General features: G+C 67.1%; 2 non-coding genes across 2 annotated transcripts; both read right to left on the minus strand.

The window, feature by feature from the left end:
• Window positions 1-2,072: 2,072 nt before the first annotated feature.
• On the minus strand, window positions 2,073-2,144 carry TRNAD-GUC (transfer RNA aspartic acid (anticodon GUC)). Its single transcript has one exon. It is a non-coding gene; the product is annotated as a tRNA-Asp (tRNA).
• Window positions 2,145-8,485: 6,341 nt separating this feature from the next.
• TRNAD-GUC (transfer RNA aspartic acid (anticodon GUC)) lies at window positions 8,486-8,557 on the minus strand. Its single transcript has one exon. It is a non-coding gene; the product is annotated as a tRNA-Asp (tRNA).
• Between the last annotated feature and the right edge of the window lie 12,350 nt (window positions 8,558-20,907).

Consider the following 20,907-nt stretch of genomic DNA (forward strand, 5'->3'; position numbering starts at 1 on the left):
AGGATCCCCAGTTAGACAGGAATGGGAGAAACACGTCGTCCTTCCGCTGAGTAAGGCCGAGGGACAGTCTGGAGGAGGGCAAGAAGGGTGCTCTGGGCAACGTTCTCTCTAGGTGGACAGCTGTGTGGGCAGTGCTCAGGGGATGTGGTGAGAATGATGAGGAAAGGTGAGTGCTGGCACCCTCTCCCACCCAACAGTCCCCGGCTCCCTGACACCCCTCCCCAAGCCACCTGTAGACCAGTGTCCCCAGACACCTGCTTCCTCTCCTTGCACGCCCCACACTCGCGACCTACATACACCCTGTCTGCCACTCACGGATCAAATTCCCCATCATCCTTCTTTTGTCCCCAAATCCCAAAACCTCCCGCCACCACCACCACCACCACCACCACCACCACCACCACCACCACCACCACCACCACCACCACCACCACCACCGCTGCCACCGCAGCAGCCAACACTTCCCCACCCACACCCCCAAGCGCTCAAAAGCTAACTCACTCACTCACTCACTCACTCACTCACTCACTCACACCCTCCCCAGCCTTCCACCATCCTTCCTCCCAACTGGCGGCGTCCACGCGTCCCAGGTGGGCCACCTTGGGCTCCTGAATCTTTCTCCCTCGCTAGCGTTGTCCTGCTGGCGCAAGCGCTGGCAGTGATCGTCGAGGGAACGCGCAGGGAGGTCAGCCTGGCGCGTGGTGTTGAGGGCTGAGCGGGCGGATCCTGAGAGCATAGGCACCGGGGCCGGGGATCGTAGCAGGTGCGCACGTGCGTGGCCTTGCCGGCGGCAGGGCCCGTGAAGTGGCTCAAGGTAGCCAGCGTTGGCGAGAGTAAAAGAGTGGTAGGTTGAGCGAGTGGCAAGTGTGTGTGGGGGCAGCGCCAGGCAGAAGAAAAGCTTCCCTGACCGGGAATCGAACCCGGGCCGCGGCGGTGAGAGCGCCGAATCCTAACCACTAGACCACCAGGGAACGTGGGAGCGCCTGTCCCGTCCATGCCACCTGCACTCGGAGCCCGCGCACCCATGGGCGCCCTGGCCAGCGGCCTCCCCGCCACGAGAGCACGGTGCCCTCTCCGACTTGGAGGCAGCTCCCCCAAAACACTGCGCGCCCGCCGCCTTCCCACGCAACTGGCGCGGGCAGAGCCACAGACCCAAGCTGCTCCCACACGCAACGCACTCACACCTGGCACGGAGGCCCCTGGGCTTCCCCGCAAAAGGTCGACCTACTGCGTTGGCCGGGAATCGAACCCGGGTCAACTGCTTGGAAGGCAGCTATGCTCACCACTATACCACCAACGCGGCACAGCCCGGGCTCCACCAACACGACGGCCAGCAGGCTCCCCGCCGCCAGCGGCAGCTGCTACTACCGCCGTCGCTACCGCCGCTCGCGCCTCGGCAGCCGCCGCCCGGCGCAGCCCTGTCCTTCCTGGACGCCAGGCGCCGTGCCACCCGCAGCGGCCGCTCGGGCCAGCCAAGCCCCGCTGCTCGCTCTCGCGGACCTAGCGCGCGCCCGGCCCCGGCCCCGGCCCCGGCCGCGGCCGCTGGGGGCGCCCGACCGGGCTCTCGCTGCCGCGACGCCGCAGCCCCGCGCACCCCCGCACCCGAGGCGCCCGACACCCCGACTTGGAGCGCCGGGTTTCTCCAAGGCCCTCCCTGCCTTCGGCGTCGGCTCGCGCCAGTTCCGCGGGCCTCAGCCAGGGCACAGGCGGCACTCAGGAGCAGCAGGAGGGTGATGCCCACCAGGGGGATCCCCCTACCTGCCCTGGCACCTGCGTGTGGGACTCCCTGCGAGGCCCGCGGCCAGCCTGAGCCGGATGGAGGCAGACACAGCTTTGGGACGGGCCGCTGGCCAGGCGCTTCGGACGCCAGAGAAAGAAGGCTGCTGTGGCGGGCGGGCGCGCGACTGGGCACCAGGAAGAAGGGCAGGGGAGCTGCGGCCGGAGGGTGGGCAGGCCAGGCGGGCGGCTTGGCAAGAACGGCTGGCGGGCGCCGGCCACTGGGCCTGCCTGAGAGCGGGGACCGGGTGGGCTGGTGGGTGGCCGTGGCAGAGTCCCAAAAAAAGGGACTGTGCCTCCCCGTCGGGGAATCGAACCCCGGTCTCCCGCGTGACAGGCGGGGATACTCACCACTATACTAACGAGGACGGCGGCTGCCGTCTGGGTGCCAGACCTCTCTCCGGCCGCCACCGCCACCGCCACCGCCACCGCCACCGCCGACGCCCACCCAGACGCCGTCGCTGCGCCCCCACGCCCAACACTGCTCCTCCCCCTTGGCCCACTGGCTCGCCGCGCAGAGTCCTCAACCCGCACCTCGCCCCGCACCAGCCCGACCCGCTTGCGACGCTCGCCGCGAGACACAGCCTCTCGTGCCGACTGGCGCCCGCCTCAACCCGCTGCCTGGGGCCTCCAGGGCGAGCGCCAGTGCCAGCGCGCGCGCCCGCCCGCCCGTCGCTCCGGCAGAGAGGCCCGGCGGCCCCCACTCCCGCGCGCAGGCCACAGGTGGCAGCCAGAGGAGGAGGACCAGTTTGGAGCGCAAGCCCAGCTGAGCGAGGAGAGTGCCTCGGTGCAGGATGCGGCGTCGGGGGCGGGCCCCAGCAGCCCGTCAACCCAAAGGCAGCGCACCTGGAGGCGCTGGGCCCGGGCTCAAGCACGTCGCCTGCTCCGCTGGCCACGTTCTGGCTCAGCTCCAGTGCTGGCGCCCCAGCCCAGCTTCCTTGGTGCCGCCACTCGGGCCGCCCAGGAGCGGCACCCGTGTGGGCCCCCTGGCCGAGCCAGGCGGCCGTGGGCGCTTGGGGCGAGCCGTCAGGATGGCCGAGCGGTCTAAGGCGCTGCGTTCAGGTCGCAGTCTCCCCTGGAGGCGTGGGTTCGAATCCCACTCCTGACACAGCAGCCTTTTTGGCAACAACAAACAGCCTGGACCCACCCGCCGCACACACACCCCTCTCCGGGCCGGCAGGCCACTGGCGCTCCTTGCGCCTCTCCAGCCGCCAGCGCCGGCCACGGGCGGGTCTCGCCGCCCCATCTGCACAGCGCTGACAGATGTGCTCCTACTGCAGCTCCCGCACACCTTCAATCCTCTGGCTTGGACAACCACAGGCCCCTCCAGGACCCCAGCCCCACCCCCACCCCCGCGGGCGCCACACGCCACCTTCAGCCGGGGAGCCTCAGCCGGGGATCCTTAGCAAGGGTCCACGCAGAGCGCTCGGCCCCGCAGCGCTCGCCACCCGATCCCACGGGATCGCACAGCCCCAGTGCGCGCGTGGGCCGGACCTCACTCGCCCGGCTCACGCGCGGGCTGGGGCCTTTCTTCTGCCGACGTGCCGCCTCGGGAAGCGACGGGCACAGGGGCATCGGCGCGGCCACCACCCGTTCCCTCCCCCTCCCGGCCCCCAGCGAAGTGGGTCGGTCGCTGTTGGGGGCGGGGGGGTCACTGCTGGGACCGCCGCGGGAACCTTGGCCGCGCTGCTTGGGCTCCGCCAGCGAGCCGGCGAGCGGCAGCGCGCGCGCACGGGACCCGTCTTCTTGCGACTCTGGGCGTCCTCCCAACGTCTGCCTGCCACAAGACTGCCCTTCGGTCTCGCTAGGTCGGGACCCTGCGCATGCCTGGGCTCCAAGCTCCAGGGCCGCCTGTACCCCGGCGCACCACTGGCTGTCGCCTGCACTGCTACTCAAGGGGAGTGGGGGTCCCAACGCCACGTCCCCACGCCATGTCGCGCCCACTCTCCCTCCCACTGCCAGCTCCGCTCCCGCTCCCACCACCACTCGCACCCGCGCCCAAGAACTCGCCCGGTAGGCCAGTCGGGCAGTGAGCAGTGTCTGGCGCTCCTCCACCAGTGGCAGCGGGGCGGCCGGGAGGAGGCAGGCCCACAGGCTGCAGCTGGCAGACTGTCGAGGAGGTAGCAGCGCATGGGTGGTTCAGTGGTAGAATTCTCGCCTGCCACGCGGGAGGCCCGGGTTCGATTCCCGGCCCATGCAGCCCACGGTCCCCTTTTGGTCCTGCCACATCAAAGGCTCACGGAGGGCTGCTCTGACCTCAGCTCTGCTCAGCTCTGACAAGCCCACACCCAGTCTCGCTTACCCCCTTCTCTTGGCTGCCGCTGCCCGCTGCCCGCTGCCCACGACGCCCGCCTCTGCAGAGACCAAGGACCCAAAGGCCCTACCAGCGCACCCCTCGCCAGCACGCTCCACCCGCCGCCATCCCTGCCGCGCCCCACCTCCAACCACCCTTCTTTCTGCCCAGCCTCCCCGTTTCCTTTCTGGTCTTCAGGATCCCACACAACCTTCACCTCACGTTTCCCTTCAGTCCCAGACAGCATGCTAAAACACTCTGAAGCAGCGGCCCTTCAGGGCTCGACACCCTTCCCATCTCCGCGGCGCAATCCTGCTCACACTGCAAAAAACGACCCCATCCTTCCCAGGAAGGCCCACGCACGCACTCAAACTCCACAGAGAGATTCGGTCCTTTGGGCTACATGCTGATCACGGTCCCTCTCCCACCACAGACCAAGGACAGTCCCTATTGCAGAGGCACTCTGCCACACCTAGCCACCACCTCTTCTTCAATCTGCCCATTGCCATAGTGCCTGGGTCCCCTCGCCTGACTTTGGGTGGACGGTCTGTGGGGTCATTTGTTCACACGTGAGTGGAGGGCTGAAGGAGGAGAGGGGTGGGGGAGGCTATTTCAACCTGCACGGAGTCTGCCCAAGGCCCACCCGCCCCCACGCCCGACGCCCATCCATCCCAAGCACCCGCCTCACACGCTACTCCAGCCAGTTGAGTGTGTGCTACCCCTTGCCTGCCCTTTCCTCATATTTTCTCCCTCCCCTGCCCTCCCCTCCCCTCCCCTCCCCTCTCCTCCCCTTCCCTTCCCTTCCCATCCCATCAATCTCCGCCACTGTTTCTGCCTTTGCTCCCGCGCCTCTCTAGCTCACTGAATCTCACTCTCATTCTTGATGCCCCTTGGGCTCCCTTGCCCTCCATCTGCCCCCCACTGGTTCACCTGAGCTACTTGCCCAGTGACACGCCCTGGTTGCCAGCTTGACTGGGGTTGGTAGTGGTGGGAGTAGTCTAAGTAGGGCGGCGGTGGGGGTGCGGGGTGGGGGGGATTTGGGGCTGTTTGAGAGGTACCAGAGAGTATGTGGGACTGGGGAGTGGGACAGAAAGGCACAGGAGAGACACGACCGGGCTGTGGTCCTTTCTCGAGGCTTAGTCTTGAGGGCCCACCTTAAGCCGACAGGTTTGCCATCTACTTTGCAGCCTGTGACCGGCTAACTCGCACCTCTCTCAAATAAATACCGAGCCCGGCCACCCATGCGTTTCTAGATGCTCTCCTCGCCCCCACCCCTCCGACACCCTCTCTGCAATCCTCCCCACCCCTACCCCACCGTGCCCCGATGAACCCACGGCCTCCACAGAGCCAGTGTGCCAGTGGTGCGCAAGAACAATTCTGTTAGCCCTTGCTGTCTTCGCGGCTGCTGTGCCTCCCTGGTCTCCTTCTCTCACCCCACTCCCCACCCCCCAGCACTCAACCAGCACCCTTGCCCTCCTGGCCCTTGTCACAAGCCCATGGCACAAGCCAAGAGCACGACAGAACAGCACCCCCACCCACTGGCACCCTCTGGTCCCACCAAGACGATGGAGGGCACTGACTGCAGGGCAGATGGTGCGCTTGTGTGCCCCACCGCCACCAGGCCGCCCGCACCCCAAGGCGAGTCTGCACGCCCTTCAATGTGTGTGTGTGTGTGTGTGTGTGTGTGTGTGTGTGTGTGCTTCTCAGGATCTGAGCCCTGCCCGCCTCCCGAGAGAGCCCTCCTGCCCAGGAAACCCCGTGAGGTGCAGGGCCGCTCTCCCATTCCAGGGGCCGCGGGCTCTCAGAATCCACTCCACCGCACTGGCCTTCCAAAACCTCTGTCTCTGAACCCGGGGAATGGCCATGCAAAGCCCCGGTGCCCTGGGCTCTGATCCCCATGCCCACCCTCAGGGGAGGATGCACTTTGGAGACGTGTGTGACGTCAATGAGCCAGTCAGGCAGCAGGAAACGCGTGGTTCGGCAGGAGCTTTGCCCGCTGTGAAGCTTGCCCCAGCATGCTACCCTGTCTGTCAGACCGCAGGGTTCTGCACTCGCAAAAGGCTGTAGGGATCCCTTGGACCTCAGGTGTATTTTCACACAAGTAGACACAGATGGGACAACAGAGACACAGAGGTAGGTCTGTGGGTGAGATCGCCGCCCCAACCCCCCCTAAACCCTTCCCCCCCCTCAGCCCCCTCCGCCCCATCACGGCCCCAACCCCCTTCGGGAAATGGGATTGCCAAAGGAAACCACCTTGGAGCAACCATGAGACTGTCTCTACAGAGCTGGCTACAGGCGTTGGGACCGCACGGTGGCAGTGTGTTCGGACTCGTGCCAGGATCCCCAGTTAGACAGGAATGGGAGAAACACGTCGTCCTTCCGCTGAGTAAGGCCGAGGGACAGTCTGGAGGAGGGCAAGAAGGGTGCTCTGGGCAACGTTCTCTCTAGGTGGACAGCTGTGTGGGCAGTGCTCAGGGGATGTGGTGAGAATGATGAGGAAAGGTGAGTGCTGGCACCCTCTCCCACCCAACAGTCCCCGGCTCCCTGACACCCCTCCCCAAGCCACCTGTAGACCAGTGTCCCCAGACACCTGCTTCCTCTCCTTGCACGCCCCACAATCGCGACCTACATACACCCTGTCTGCCACTCACGGATCAAATTCCCCATCATCCTTCTTTTGTCCCCAAATCCCAAAACCTCCCACCACCACCACCACCACCACCACCACCACCACCACCACCACCACCACCACCACCACCACCACCACCACCACCACCACCGCTGCCACCGCAGCAGCCAACACTTCCCCACCCACACCCCCAAGCGCTCAAAAGCTAACTCACTCACTCACTCACTCACTCACTCACTCACACCCTCCCCAGCCTTCCACCATCCTTCCTCCCAACTGGCGGCGTCCACGCGTCCCAGGTGGGCCACCTTGGGCTCCTGAATCTTTCTCCCTCGCTAGCGTTGTCCTGCTGGCGCAAGCGCTGGCAGTGATCGTCGAGGGAACGCGCAGGGAGGTCAGCCTGGCGCGTGGTGTTGAGGGCTGAGCGGGCAGATCCTGAGAGCATAGGCACCGGGGCCGGGGACCGTAGCAGGTGCGCACGTGCGTGGCCTTGCCGGCGGCAGGGCCCGTGAAGTGGCTCAAGGTAGCCAGCGTTGGCGAGAGTAAAAGAGTGGTAGGTTGAGCGAGTGGCAAGTGTGTGTGGGGGCAGCGCCAGGCAGAAGAAAAGCTTCCCTGACCGGGAATCGAACCCGGGCCGCGGCGGTGAGAGCGCCGAATCCTAACCACTAGACCACCAGGGAGCGTGGGAGCGCCTGTCCCGTCCATGCCACCTGCACTCGGAGCCCGCGCACCCATGGGCGCCCTGGCCAGCGGCCTCCCCGCCACGAGAGCACGGTGCCCTCTCCGACTTGGAGGCAGCTCCCCCAAAACACTGCGCGCCCGCCGCCTTCCCACGCAACTGGCGCGGGCAAAGCCACAGACCCAAGCTGCTCCCACATGCAACGCACTCACACCTGGCACGGAGGCCCCTGGGCTTCCCCGCAAAAGGTCGACCTACTGCGTTGGCCGGGAATCGAACCCGGGTCAACTGCTTGGAAGGCAGCTATGCTCACCACTATACCACCAACGCGGCACAGCCCGGGCTCCACCAACACCACGGCCAGCAGGCTCCCCGCCGCCAGCGGCAGCTGCTACTACCGCCGTCGCTACCGCCGCTCGCGCCTCGGCAGCCGCCGCCCGGCGCAGCCCTGTCCTTCCTGGACGCCAGGCGCCGTGCCACCCGCAGCGGCCGCTCGGGCCAGCCAAGCCCCGCTGCTCGCTCTCGCGGACCTAGCGCGCGCCCGGCCCCGGCCCCGGCCCCGGCCCCGGCCGCGGCCGCTGGGGGCGCCCGACCGGGCTCTCGCTGCCCCGACGCCGCAGCCCCGCGCACCCCCGCACCCGAGGCGCCCGACACCCCGACTTGGAGCGCCGGGTTTCTCCAAGGCCCTCCCTGCCTTCGGCGTCGGCTCGCGCCAGTTCCGCGGGCCTCAGCCAGGGCACAGGCGGCACTCAGGAGCAGCAGGAGGGTGATGCCCACCAGGGGGATCCCCCTACCTGCCCTGGCACCTGCGTGTGGGACTCCCTGCGAGGCCCGCGGCCAGCCTGAGCCGGATGGAGGCAGACACAGCTTTGGGACGGGCCGCTGGCCAGGCGCTTCGGACGCCAGAGAAAGAAGGCTGCTGTGGCGGGCGGGCGCGCGACTGGGCACCAGGAAGAAGGGCAGGGGAGCTGCGGCCGGAGGGTGGGCAGGCCAGGCGGGCGGCTTGGCAAGAACGGCTGGCGGGCGCCGGCCACTGGGCCTGCCTGAGAGCGGGGACCGGGTGGGCTGGTGGGTGGCCGTGGCAGAGTCCCAAAAAAAGGGACTGTGCCTCCCCGTCGGGGAATCGAACCCCGGTCTCCCGCGTGACAGGCGGGGATACTCACCACTATACTAACGAGGACGGCGGCTGCCGTCTGGGTGCCAGACCTCTCTCCGGCCGCCACCGCCACCGCCACCGCCACCGCCACCGCCGACGCCCACCCAGACGCCGTCGCTGCGCCCCCACGCCCAACACTGCTCCTCCCCCTTGGCCCACTGGCTCGCCGCGCAGAGTCCTCAACCCGCACCTCGCCCCGCACCAGCCCGACCCGCTTGCGACGCTCGCCGCGAGACACAGCCTCTCGTGCCGACTGGCGCCCGCCTCAACCCGCTGCCTGGGGCCTCCAGGGCGAGCGCCAGTGCCAGCGCGCGCGCCCGCCCGCCCGTCGCTCCGGCAGAGAGGCCCGGCGGCCCCCACTCCCGCGCGCAGGCCACAGGTGGCAGCCAGAGGAGGAGGACCAGTTTGGAGCGCAAGCCCAGCTGAGCGAGGAGAGTGCCTCGGTGCAGGATGCGGCGTCGGGGGCGGGCCCCAGCAGCCCGTCAACCCAAAGGCAGCGCACCTGGAGGCGCTGGGCCCGGGCTCAAGCACGTCGCCTGCTCCGCTGGCCACGTTCTGGCTCAGCTCCAGTGCTGGCGCCCCAGCCCAGCTTCCTTGGTGCCGCCACTCGGGCCGCCCAGGAGCGGCACCCGTGTGGGCCCCCTGGCCGAGCCAGGCGGCCGTGGGCGCTTGGGGCGAGCCGTCAGGATGGCCGAGCGGTCTAAGGCGCTGCGTTCAGGTCGCAGTCTCCCCTGGAGGCGTGGGTTCGAATCCCACTCCTGACACAGCAGCCTTTTTGGCAACAACAAACAGCCTGGACCCACCCGCCGCACACACACCCCTCTCCGGGCCGGCAGGCCACTGGCGCTCCTTGCGCCTCTCCAGCCGCCAGCGCCGGCCACGGGCGGGTCTCGCCGCCCCATCTGCACAGCGCTGACAGATGTGCTCCTACTGCAGCTCCCGCACACCTTCAATCCTCTGGCTTGGACAACCACAGGCCCCTCCAGGACCCCAGCCCCACCCCCACCCCCGCGGGCGCCACACGCCACCTTCAGCCGGGGAGCCTCAGCCGGGGATCCTTAGCAAGGGTCCACGCAGAGCGCTCGGCCCCGCAGCGCTCGCCACCCGATCCCACGGGATCGCACAGCCCCAGTGCGCGCGTGGGCCGGACCTCACTCGCCCGGCTCACGCGCGGGCTGGGGCCTTTCTTCTGCCGACGTGCCGCCTCGGGAAGCGACGGGCACAGGGGCATCGGCGCGGCCACCACCCGTTCCCTCCCCCTCCCGGCCCCCAGCGAAGTGGGTCGGTCGCTGTTGGGGGCGGGGGGGTCACTGCTGGGACCGCCGCGGGAACCTTGGCCGCGCTGCTTGGGCTCCGCCAGCGAGCCGGCGAGCGGCACCGCGCGCGCGCGCGCGCGCGCACGGGACCCGTCTTCTTGCGACTCTGGGCGTCCTCCCAACGTCTGCCTGCCACAAGACTGCCCTTCGGTCTCGCTAGGTCGGGACCCTGCGCATGCCTGGGCTCCAAGCTCCAGGGCCGCCTGTACCCCGGCGCACCACTGGCTGTCGCCTGCACTGCTACTCAAGGGGAGTGGGGGTCCCAACGCCACGTCCCCACGCCATGTCGCGCCCACTCTCCCTCCCACTGCCAGCTCCGCTCCCGCTCCCACCACCACTCGCACCCGCGCCCAAGAACTCGCCCGGTAGGCCAGTCGGGCAGTGAGCAGTGTCTGGCGCTCCTCCACCAGTGGCAGCGGGGCGGCCGGGAGGAGGCAGGCCCACAGGCTGCAGCTGGCAGACTGTCAAGGAGGTAGCAGCGCATGGGTGGTTCAGTGGTAGAATTCTCGCCTGCCACGCGGGAGGCCCGGGTTCGATTCCCGGCCCATGCAGCCCACGGTCCCCTTTTGGTCCTGCCACATCAAAGGCTCACGGAGGGCTGCTCTGACCTCAGCTCTGCTCAGCTCTGACAAGCCCACACCCAGTCTCGCTTACCCCCTTCTCTTGGCTGCCGCTGCCCGCTGCCCGCTGCCCGCTGCCCACGACGCCCGCCTCTGCAGAGACCAAGGACCCAAAGGCCCTACCAGCGCACCCCTCGCCAGCACGCTCCACCCGCCGCCATCCCTGCCGCGCCCCACCTCCAACCACCCTTCTTTCTGCCCAGCCTCCCCGTTTCCTTTCTGGTCTTCAGGATCCCACACAACCTTCACCTCACGTTTCCCTTCAGTCCCAGACAGCATGCTAAAACACTCTGAAGCAGCGGCCCTTCAGGGCTCGACACCCTTCCCATCTCCGCGGCGCAATCCTGCTCACACTGCAAAAAACGACCCCATCCTTCCCAGGAAGGCCCACGCACGCACTCAAACTCCACAGAGAGATTCGGTCCTTTGGGCTACATGCTGATCACGGTCCCTCTCCCACCACAGACCAAGGACAGTCCCTATTGCAGAGGCACTCTGCCACACCTAGCCACCACCTCTTCTTCAATCTGCCCATTGCCATAGTGCCTGGGTCCCCTCGCCTGACTTTGGGTGGACGGTCTGTGGGGTCATTTGTTCACACGTGAGTGGAGGGCTGAAGGAGGAGAGGGGTGGGGGAGGCTATTTCAACCTGCACGGAGTCTGCCCAAGGCCCACCCGCCCCCACGCCCGACGCCCATCCATCCCAAGCACCCGCCTCACACGCTACTCCAGCCAGTTGAGTGTGTGCTACCCCTTGCCTGCCCTTTCCTCATATTTTCTCCCTCCCCTGCCCTCCCCTCCCCTCCCCTCTCCTCCCCTTCCCTTCCCTTCCCATCCCATCAATCTCCGCCACTGTTTCTGCCTTTGCTCCCGCGCCTCTCTAGCTCACTGAATCTCACTCTCATTCTTGATGCCCCTTGGGCTCCCTTGCCCTCCATCTGCCCCCCACTGGTTCACCTGAGCTACTTGCCCAGTGACACGCCCTGGTTGCCAGCTTGACTGGGGTTGGTAGTGGTGGGAGTAGTCTAAGTAGGGCGGCGGTGGGGGTGCGGGGTGGGGGGGATTTGGGGCTGTTTGAGAGGTACCAGAGAGTATGTGGGACTGGGGAGTGGGACAGAAAGGCACAGGAGAGACACGACCGGGCTGTGGTCCTTTCTCGAGGCTTAGTCTTGAGGGCCCACCTTAAGCCGACAGGTTTGCCATCTACTTTGCAGCCTGTGACCGGCTAACTCGCACCTCTCTCAAATAAATACCGAGCCCGGCCACCCATGCGTTTCTAGATGCTCTCCTCGCCCCCACCCCTCCGACACCCTCTCTGCAATCCTCCCCACCCCTACCCCACCGTGCCCCGATGAACCCACGGCCTCCACAGAGCCAGTGTGCCAGTGGTGCGCAAGAACAATTCTGTTAGCCCTTGCTGTCTTCGCGGCTGCTGTGCCTCCCTGGTCTCCTTCTCTCACCCCACTCCCCACCCCCCAGCACTCAACCAGCACCCTTGCCCTCCTGGCCCTTGTCACAAGCCCATGGCACAAGCCAAGAGCACGACAGAACAGCACCCCCACCCACTGGCACCCTCTGGTCCCACCAAGACGATGGAGGGCACTGACTGCAGGGCAGATGGTGCGCTTGTGTGCCCCACCGCCACCAGGCCGCCCGCACCCCAAGGCGAGTCTGCACGCCCTTCAATGTGTGTGTGTGTGTGTGTGTGTGTGTGTGTGTGCTTCTCAGGATCTGAGCCCTGCCCGCCTCCCGAGAGAGCCCTCCTGCCCAGGAAACCCCGTGAGGTGCAGGGCCGCTCTCCCATTCCAGGGGCCGCGGGCTCTCAGAATCCACTCCACCGCACTGGCCTTCCAAAACCTCTGTCTCTGAACCCGGGGAATGGCCATGCAAAGCCCCGGTGCCCTGGGCTCTGATCCCCATGCCCACCCTCAGGGGAGGATGCACTTTGGAGACGTGTGTGACGTCAATGAGCCAGTCAGGCAGCAGGAAACGCGTGGTTCGGCAGGAGCTTTGCCCGCTGTGAAGCTTGCCCCAGCATGCTACCCTGTCTGTCAGACCGCAGGGTTCTGCACTCGCAAAAGGCTGTAGGGATCCCTTGGACCTCAGGTGTATTTTCACACAAGTAGACACAGATGGGACAACAGAGACACAGAGGTAGGTCTGTGGGTGAGATCGCCGCCCCAACCCCCCCTAAACCCTTCCCCCCCCTCAGCCCCCTCCGCCCCATCACGGCCCCAACCCCCTTCGGGAAATGGGATTGCCAAAGGAAACCACCTTGGAGCAACCATGAGACTGTCTCTACAGAGCTGGCTACAGGCGTTGGGACCGCACGGTGGCAGTGTGTTCGGACTCGTGCCAGGATCCCCAGTTAGACAGGAATGGGAGAAACACGTCGTCCTTCCGCTGAGTAAGGCCGAGGGACAGTCTGGAGGAGGGCAAGAAGGGTGCTCTGGGCAACGTTCTCTCTAGGTGGACAGCTGTGTGGGCAGTGCTCAGGGGATGTGGTGAGAATGATGAGGAAAGGTGAGTGCTGGCACCCTCTCCCACCCAACAGTCCCCGGCTCCCTGACACCCCTCCCCAAGCCACCTGTAGACCAGTGTCCCCAGACACCTGCTTCCTCTCCTTGCACGCCCCACAATCGCGACCTACATACACCCTGTCTGCCACTCACGGATCAAATTCCCCATCATCCTTCTTTTGTCCCCAAATCCCAAAACCTCCCGCCACCACCACCACCACCACCACCACCACCACCACCACCACCACCACCACCACCACCACCACCACCACCACCACCACCACCACCGCTGCCACCGCAGCAGCCAACACTTCCCCACCCACACCCCCAAGCGCTCAAAAGCTAACTCACTCACTCACTCACTCACTCACTCACTCACACCCTCCCCAGCCTTCCACCATCCTTCCTCCCAACTGGCGGCGTCCACGCGTCCCAGGTGGGCCACCTTGGGCTCCTGAATCTTTCTCCCTCGCTAGCGTTGTCCTGCTGGCGCAAGCGCTGGCAGTGATCGTCGAGGGAACGCGCAGGGAGGTCAGCCTGGCGCGTGGTGTTGAGGGCTGAGCGGGCAGATCCTGAGAGCATAGGCACCGGGGCCGGGGACCGTAGCAGGTGCGCACGTGCGTGGCCTTGCCGGCGGCAGGGCCCGTGAAGTGGCTCAAGGTAGCCAGCGTTGGCGAGAGTAAAAGAGTGGTAGGTTGAGCGAGTGGCAAGTGTGTGTGGGGGCAGCGCCAGGCAGAAGAAAAGCTTCCCTGACCGGGAATCGAACCCGGGCCGCGGCGGTGAGAGCGCCGAATCCTAACCACTAGACCACCAGGGAGCGTGGGAGCGCCTGTCCCGTCCATGCCACCTGCACTCGGAGCCCGCGCACCCATGGGCGCCCTGGCCAGCGGCCTCCCCGCCACGAGAGCACGGTGCCCTCTCCGACTTGGAGGCAGCTCCCCCAAAACACTGCGCGCCCGCCGCCTTCCCACGCAACTGGCGCGGGCAAAGCCACAGACCCAAGCTGCTCCCACATGCAACGCACTCACACCTGGCACGGAGGCCCCTGGGCTTCCCCGCAAAAGGTCGACCTACTGCGTTGGCCGGGAATCGAACCCGGGTCAACTGCTTGGAAGGCAGCTATGCTCACCACTATACCACCAACGCGGCACAGCCCGGGCTCCACCAACACCACGGCCAGCAGGCTCCCCGCCGCCAGCGGCAGCTGCTACTACCGCCGTCGCTACCGCCGCTCGCGCCTCGGCAGCCGCCGCCCGGCGCAGCCCTGTCCTTCCTGGACGCCAGGCGCCGTGCCACCCGCAGCGGCCGCTCGGGCCAGCCAAGCCCCGCTGCTCGCTCTCGCGGACCTAGCGCGCGCCCGGCCCCGGCCCCGGCCCCGGCCCCGGCCGCGGCCGCTGGGGGCGCCCGACCGGGCTCTCGCTGCCCCGACGCCGCAGCCCCGCGCACCCCCGCACCCGAGGCGCCCGACACCCCGACTTGGAGCGCCGGGTTTCTCCAAGGCCCTCCCTGCCTTCGGCGTCGGCTCGCGCCAGTTCCGCGGGCCTCAGCCAGGGCACAGGCGGCACTCAGGAGCAGCAGGAGGGTGATGCCCACCAGGGGGATCCCCCTACCTGCCCTGGCACCTGCGTGTGGGACTCCCTGCGAGGCCCGCGGCCAGCCTGAGCCGGATGGAGGCAGACACAGCTTTGGGACGGGCCGCTGGCCAGGCGCTTCGGACGCCAGAGAAAGAAGGCTGCTGTGGCGGGCGGGCGGGCGCGCGACTGGGCACCAGGAAGAAGGGCAGGGGAGCTGCGGCCGGAGGGTGGGCAGGCCAGGCGGGCGGCTTGGCAAGAACGGCTGGCGGGCGCCGGCCACTGGGCCTGCCTGAGAGCGGGGACCGGGTGGGCTGGTGGGTGGCCGTGGCAGAGTCCCAAAAAAAGGGACTGTGCCTCCCCGTCGGGGAATCGAACCCCGGTCTCCCGCGTGACAGGCGGGGATACTCACCACTATACTAACGAGGACGGCGGCTGCCGTCTGGGTGCCAGACCTCTCTCCGGCCGCCACCGCCACCGCCACCGCCACCGCCACCGCCACCGCCGACGCCCACCCAGACGCCGTCGCTGCGCCCCCACGCCCAACACTGCTCCTCCCCCTTGGCCCACTGGCTCGCCGCGCAGAGTCCTCAACCCGCACCTCGCCCCGCACCAGCCCGACCCGCTTGCGACGCTCGCCGCGAGACACAGCCTCTCGTGCCGACTGGCGCCCGCCTCAACCCGCTGCCTGGGGCCTCCAGGGCGAGCGCCAGTGCCAGCGCGCGCGCCCGCCCGCCCGTCGCTCCGGCAGAGAGGCCCGGCGGCCCCCACTCCCGCGCGCAGGCCACAGGTGGCAGCCAGAGGAGGAGGACCAGTTTGGAGCGCAAGCCCAGCTGAGCGAGGAGAGTGCCTCGGTGCAGGATGCGGCGTCGGGGGCGGGCCCCAGCAGCCCGTCAACCCAAAGGCAGCGCACCTGGAGGCGCTGGGCCCGGGCTCAAGCACGTCGCCTGCTCCGCTGGCCACGTTCTGGCTCAGCTCCAGTGCTGGCGCCCCAGCCCAGCTTCCTTGGTGCCGCCACTCGGGCCGCCCAGGAGCGGCACCCGTGTGGGCCCCCTGGCCGAGCCAGGCGGCCGTGGGCGCTTGGGGCGAGCCGTCAGGATGGCCGAGCGGTCTAAGGCGCTGCGTTCAGGTCGCAGTCTCCCCTGGAGGCGTGGGTTCGAATCCCACTCCTGACACAGCAGCCTTTTTGGCAACAACAAACAGCCTGGACCCACCCGCCGCACACACACCCCTCTCCGGGCCGGCAGGCCACTGGCGCTCCTTGCGCCTCTCCAGCCGCCAGCGCCGGCCACGGGCGGGTCTCGCCGCCCCATCTGCACAGCGCTGACAGATGTGCTCCTACTGCAGCTCCCGCACACCTTCAATCCTCTGGCTTGGACAACCACAGGCCCCTCCAGGACCCCAGCCCCACCCCCACCCCCGCGGGCGCCACACGCCACCTTCAGCCGGGGAGCCTCAGCCGGGGATCCTTAGCAAGGGTCCACGCAGAGCGCTCGGCCCCGCAGCGCTCGCCACCCGATCCCACGGGATCGCACAGCCCCAGTGCGCGCGTGGGCCGGACCTCACTCGCCCGGCTCACGCGCGGGCTGGGGCCTTTCTTCTGCCGACGTGCCGCCTCGGGAAGCGACGGGCACAGGGGCATCGGCGCGGCCACCACCCGTTCCCTCCCCCTCCCGGCCCCCAGCGAAGTGGGTCGGTCGCTGTTGGGGGCGGGGGGGTCACTGCTGGGACCGCCGCGGGAACCTTGGCCGCGCTGCTTGGGCTCCGCCAGCGAGCCGGCGAGCGGCAGCGCGCGCGCACGGGACCCGTCTTCTTGCGACTCTGGGCGTCCTCCCAACGTCTGCCTGCCACAAGACTGCCCTTCGGTCTCGCTAGGTCGGGACCCTGCGCATGCCTGGGCTCCAAGCTCCAGGGCCGCCTGTACCCCGGCGCACCACTGGCTGTCGCCTGCACTGCTACTCAAGGGGAGTGGGGGTCCCAACGCCACGTCCCCACGCCATGTCGCGCCCACTCTCCCTCCCACTGCCAGCTCCGCTCCCGCTCCCACCACCACTCGCACCCGCGCCCAAGAACTCGCCCGGTAGGCCAGTCGGGCAGTGAGCAGTGTCTGGCGCTCCTCCACCAGTGGCAGCGGGGCGGCCGGGAGGAGGCAGGCCCACAGGCTGCAGCTGGCAGACTGTCGAGGAGGTAGCAGCGCATGGGTGGTTCAGTGGTAGAATTCTCGCCTGCCACGCGGGAGGCCCGGGTTCGATTCCCGGCCCATGCAGCCCACGGTCCCCTTTTGGTCCTGCCACATCAAAGGCTCACGGAGGGCTGCTCTGACCTCAGCTCTGCTCAGCTCTGACAAGCCCACACCCAGTCTCGCTTACCCCCTTCTCTTGGCTGCCGCTGCCCGCTGCCCGCTGCCCACGACGCCCGCCTCTGCAGAGACCAAGGACCCAAAGGCCCTACCAGCGCACCCCTCGCCAGCACGCTCCACCCGCCGCCATCCCTGCCGCGCCCCACCTCCAACCACCCTTCTTTCTGCCCAGCCTCCCCGTTTCCTTTCTGGTCTTCAGGATCCCACACAACCTTCACCTCACGTTTCCCTTCAGTCCCAGACAGCATGCTAAAACACTCTGAAGCAGCGGCCCTTCAGGGCTCGACACCCTTCCCATCTCCGCGGCGCAATCCTGCTCACACTGCAAAAAACGACCCCATCCTTCCCAGGAAGGCCCACGCACGCACTCAAACTCCACAGAGAGATTCGGTCCTTTGGGCTACATGCTGATCACGGTCCCTCTCCCACCACAGACCAAGGACAGTCCCTATTGCAGAGGCACTCTGCCACACCTAGCCACCACCTCTTCTTCAATCTGCCCATTGCCATAGTGCCTGGGTCCCCTCGCCTGACTTTGGGTGGACGGTCTGTGGGGTCATTTGTTCACACGTGAGTGGAGGGCTGAAGGAGGAGAGGGGTGGGGGAGGCTATTTCAACCTGCACGGAGTCTGCCCAAGGCCCACCCGCCCCCACGCCCGACGCCCATCCATCCCAAGCACCCGCCTCACACGCTACTCCAGCCAGTTGAGTGTGTGCTACCCCTTGCCTGCCCTTTCCTCATATTTTCTCCCTCCCCTGCCCTCCCCTCCCCTCCCCTCCCCTCTCCTCCCCTTCCCTTCCCTTCCCATCCCATCAATCTCCGCCACTGTTTCTGCCTTTGCTCCCGCGCCTCTCTAGCTCACTGAATCTCACTCTCATTCTTGATGCCCCTTGGGCTCCCTTGCCCTCCATCTGCCCCCCACTGGTTCACCTGAGCTACTTGCCCAGTGACACGCCCTGGTTGCCAGCTTGACTGGGGTTGGTAGTGGTGGGAGTAGTCTAAGTAGGGCGGCGGTGGGGGTGCGGGGTGGGGGGGATTTGGGGCTGTTTGAGAGGTACCAGAGAGTATGTGGGACTGGGGAGTGGGACAGAAAGGCACAGGAGAGACACGACCGGGCTGTGGTCCTTTCTCGAGGCTTAGTCTTGAGGGCCCACCTTAAGCCGACAGGTTTGCCATCTACTTTGCAGCCTGTGACCGGCTAACTCGCACCTCTCTCAAATAAATACCGAGCCCGGCCACCCATGCGTTTCTAGATGCTCTCCTCGCCCCCACCCCTCCGACACCCTCTCTGCAATCCTCCCCACCCCTACCCCACCGTGCCCCGATGAACCCACGGCCTCCACAGAGCCAGTGTGCCAGTGGTGCGCAAGAACAATTCTGTTAGCCCTTGCTGTCTTCGCGGCTGCTGTGCCTCCCTGGTCTCCTTCTCTCACCCCACTCCCCACCCCCCAGCACTCAACCAGCACCCTTGCCCTCCTGGCCCTTGTCACAAGCCCATGGCACAAGCCAAGAGCACGACAGAACAGCACCCCCACCCACTGGCACCCTCTGGTCCCACCAAGACGATGGAGGGCACTGACTGCAGGGCAGATGGTGCGCTTGTGTGCCCCACCGCCACCAGGCCGCCCGCACCCCAAGGCGAGTCTGCACGCCCTTCAATGTGTGTGTGTGTGTGTGTGTGTGTGTGTGTGTGTGTGCTTCTCAGGATCTGAGCCCTGCCCGCCTCCCGAGAGAGCCCTCCTGCCCAGGAAACCCCGTGAGGTGCAGGGCCGCTCTCCCATTCCAGGGGCCGCGGGCTCTCAGAATCCACTCCACCGCACTGGCCTTCCAAAACCTCTGTCTCTGAACCCGGGGAATGGCCATGCAAAGCCCCGGTGCCCTGGGCTCTGATCCCCATGCCCACCCTCAGGGGAGGATGCACTTTGGAGACGTGTGTGACGTCAATGAGCCAGTCAGGCAGCAGGAAACGCGTGGTTCGGCAGGAGCTTTGCCCGCTGTGAAGCTTGCCCCAGCATGCTACCCTGTCTGTCAGACCGCAGGGTTCTGCACTCGCAAAAGGCTGTAGGGATCCCTTGGACCTCAGGTGTATTTTCACACAAGTAGACACAGATGGGACAACAGAGACACAGAGGTAGGTCTGTGGGTGAGATCGCCGCCCCAACCCCCCCTAAACCCTTCCCCCCCCTCAGCCCCCTCCGCCCCATCACGGCCCCAACCCCCTTCGGGAAATGGGATTGCCAAAGGAAACCACCTTGGAGCAACCATGAGACTGTCTCTACAGAGCTGGCTACAGGCGTTGGGACCGCACGGTGGCAGTGTGTTCGGACTCGTGCCAGGATCCCCAGTTAGACAGGAATGGGAGAAACACGTCGTCCTTCCGCTGAGTAAGGCCGAGGGACAGTCTGGAGGAGGGCAAGAAGGGTGCTCTGGGCAACGTTCTCTCTAGGTGGACAGCTGTGTGGGCAGTGCTCAGGGGATGTGGTGAGAATGATGAGGAAAGGTGAGTGCTGGCACCCTCTCCCACCCAACAGTCCCCGGCTCCCTGACACCCCTCCCCAAGCCACCTGTAGACCAGTGTCCCCAGACACCTGCTTCCTCTCCTTGCACGCCCCACAATCGCGACCTACATACACCCTGTCTGCCACTCACGGATCAAATTCCCCATCATCCTTCTTTTGTCCCCAAATCCCAAAACCTCCCGCCACCACCACCACCACCACCACCACCACCACCACCACCACCACCACCACCACCACCACCACCACCACCACCACCACCGCTGCCACCGCAGCAGCCAACACTTCCCCACCCACACCCCCAAGCGCTCAAAAGCTAACTCACTCACTCACTCACTCACTCACTCACTCACACCCTCCCCAGCCTTCCACCATCCTTCCTCCCAACTGGCGGCGTCCACGCGTCCCAGGTGGGCCACCTTGGGCTCCTGAATCTTTCTCCCTCGCTAGCGTTGTCCTGCTGGCGCAAGCGCTGGCAGTGATCGTCGAGGGAACGCGCAGGGAGGTCAGCCTGGCGCGTGGTGTTGAGGGCTGAGCGGGCAGATCCTGAGAGCATAGGCACCGGGGCCGGGGACCGTAGCAGGTGCGCACGTGCGTGGCCTTGCCGGCGGCAGGGCCCGTGAAGTGGCTCAAGGTAGCCAGCGTTGGCGAGAGTAAAAGAGTGGTAGGTTGAGCGAGTGGCAAGTGTGTGTGGGGGCAGCGCCAGGCAGAAGAAAAGCTTCCCTGACCGGGAATCGAACCCGGGCCGCGGCGGTGAGAGCGCCGAATCCTAACCACTAGACCACCAGGGAGCGTGGGAGCGCCTGTCCCGTCCATGCCACCTGCACTCGGAGCCCGCGCACCCATGGGCGCCCTGGCCAGCGGCCTCCCCGCCACGAGAGCACGGTGCCCTCTCCGACTTGGAGGCAGCTCCCCCAAAACACTGCGCGCCCGCCGCCTTCCCACGCAACTGGCGCGGGCAAAGCCACAGACCCAAGCTGCTCCCACATGCAACGCACTCACACCTGGCACGGAGGCCCCTGGGCTTCCCCGCAAAAGGTCGACCTACTGCGTTGGCCGGGAATCGAACCCGGGTCAACTGCTTGGAAGGCAGCTATGCTCACCACTATACCACCAACGCGGCACAGCCCGGGCTCCACCAACACCACGGCCAGCAGGCTCCCCGCCGCCAGCGGCAGCTGCTACTACCGCCGTCGCTACCGCCGCTCGCGCCTCGGCAGCCGCCGCCCGGCGCAGCCCTGTCCTTCCTGGACGCCAGGCGCCGTGCCACCCGCAGCGGCCGCTCGGGCCAGCCAAGCCCCGCTGCTCGCTCTCGCGGACCTAGCGCGCGCCCGGCCCCGGCCCCGGCCCCGGCCCCGGCCGCGGCCGCTGGGGGCGCCCGACCGGGCTCTCGCTGCCCCGACGCCGCAGCCCCGCGCACCCCCGCACCCGAGGCGCCCGACACCCCGACTTGGAGCGCCGGGTTTCTCCAA

The sequence above is a fragment of the Tenrec ecaudatus genome, chromosome 1 (assembly GCF_050624435.1).
Source record: "Tenrec ecaudatus isolate mTenEca1 chromosome 1, mTenEca1.hap1, whole genome shotgun sequence".
NCBI classification, from domain to species: domain Eukaryota; kingdom Metazoa; phylum Chordata; class Mammalia; order Afrosoricida; family Tenrecidae; genus Tenrec; species Tenrec ecaudatus.